This window comes from Jaculus jaculus, chromosome 5 (genome assembly GCF_020740685.1).
Source record: "Jaculus jaculus isolate mJacJac1 chromosome 5, mJacJac1.mat.Y.cur, whole genome shotgun sequence".
Lineage (NCBI taxonomy): Eukaryota > Metazoa > Chordata > Mammalia > Rodentia > Dipodidae > Jaculus > Jaculus jaculus.
The window spans coordinates 138,748,367-138,750,153 of NC_059106.1; the positions used below are offsets into that span (position 1 = coordinate 138,748,367).

Sequence of the window (1,787 nt, forward strand, 5' to 3'; positions counted from 1 at the left end):
AGAGAAGGGGAGAGAGAGAGAGAGAGAGAGAGAGAGAGAGAGAGAGAGAGAGAGAGAATGAGAATGGGTGTGCCAGGGCCTCCAGCCACTGCAAACGAACTCCAGATGCGTGCGCCCCCTTGTGCATCTGGCTAACGTGGGTCCTGGGGAATTGAGCCTTGAACCGGTGTCCTTAGGCTTCACAGGCAAGTGCTTAACTGCTAAGCCATCTCTCCAGCCCTCATGGTTGCATTTTAATCTAGGTACGGATCTTCCATAATTCAGCCAATCAATTTCTTATTGATTTCAAACTTCTGTTACTACTGAAGGTAATGTAATAAATGCCCTTAAGTTTTGCTCTTATGTACTTACTATAATATTTACTGTAGTAGAACAAATGTTTAAAAGTCATATTCCTGGATTAAAAAGCAGATCCATTTAAAATGTCTGTAGTTATTTCTAGCTTACTTTTTCACACTGTTTAGCAATGCATTCCCACCACTCTGCGCATCCATTTGATGGAGACATCTGAGCAGATCACGTGTGGGAGAATATTTTCATGAACCGGATCTATTTTCCTGGTACAGATGTAAATTGGCACAACAGTCCTGGCAAGGACTTCAGCATTATCTTACAGAGTTGCACATTTATATATCTTGTGACCTCATTATGCTTCATTGCTAGGTGAATACATAAGAAAAATGCTTTCAATGCCAGGAAACTCATCCATCTTCATCCCAGCAGCACTGTTATCAGGAGACATTCAGAAACAACACTGCCCTTTGACACTATACTGGCTATATAAATTGTGATGTTATACAAATGAACTGTACCTACATGTCAGTAAACTTAGTAAATGCTATGTAACAGATATGACATATAGTATAATAAGAGAATAAAAATGTAAGACTCAGAAGAGTATGGTTTGCTATTTTTTTTTTTTTACTTATTTTGCTACTTAGAAAACTAAATATAAGCAAATTGTGCATAAAGTAAGACTTTTTACTTTTAAGTAATTTGTTAACTTTTTCAAGTTTCAATAAGTTAGAACACATTACAGCAAAGTTTTCACTAAGCCCTATGGAAACACTTGAACATAATATATTGTAGCCATTTTTGGGGACAGTAATGATCTCAGTTGCCCTTAAGGCTCATGAAATGACATCAGTATTGCCAGCTTTTTCTAAATTTCTACAGAAATACATTCAGATAAGCAGATTAATTGGCTGTCTTAAAACTTTTTTCTTTTCTTTTTGTCTTCCCTCGGAATTTTTATTTTTTTTTTTGTTTTTGTTTTTGTTTTTCAAGGTAGGGTCTCTGTGGCTCAGGCTGACCTAAAATTCACTCTGTAGTCTCAGGGTGGGCTCAAACTTTCAACAATCCTCCTACCTCTGCCTCCCGAGTGCTGGGATTAAAGGCATGTGCCACCACACCCAGCTTCCTTCAGAATTTTTAATTAATTAATTAATTTATTATTTATTTATTTTACCAAGGTAACAGTAGCCAAGAAGTTGCTTAAGGCGAGGGAAGAAGGGGGTGTGATGGGAGAGAAATACACAGTTGAACATTCACTACTGTCAATGTCCTGGTTCTTTGAGGTCATTCATTGGCATTAGTTACATTAAAACTAAATGATAGCTAGTTAACTAACAAATTAATGAATATACCAACATGTTAAAAGAGAGTTGTTCAATCAAGACAATAGAATGACAAAACAAACACCAAGGAATAGGAGACGAGACTTCAGCCCTGGAAGGCCAGTTTCTTTCTCATGGCAAAGGAAGAGTCCTCAGGCTCTCGGCTTTGAG

At 37.5% G+C, this 1,787-nt stretch overlaps 1 non-coding gene across 1 annotated transcript; it reads right to left on the bottom strand.

Annotated features, from left to right (window-relative positions):
* Window positions 1-1,081: 1,081 nt before the first annotated feature.
* On the bottom strand, window positions 1,082-1,212 carry LOC123461338. The gene has a single exon (XR_006637625.1). It is a non-coding gene; the product is annotated as a small nucleolar RNA SNORA33 (small nucleolar RNA).
* Between the last annotated feature and the right edge of the window lie 575 nt (window positions 1,213-1,787).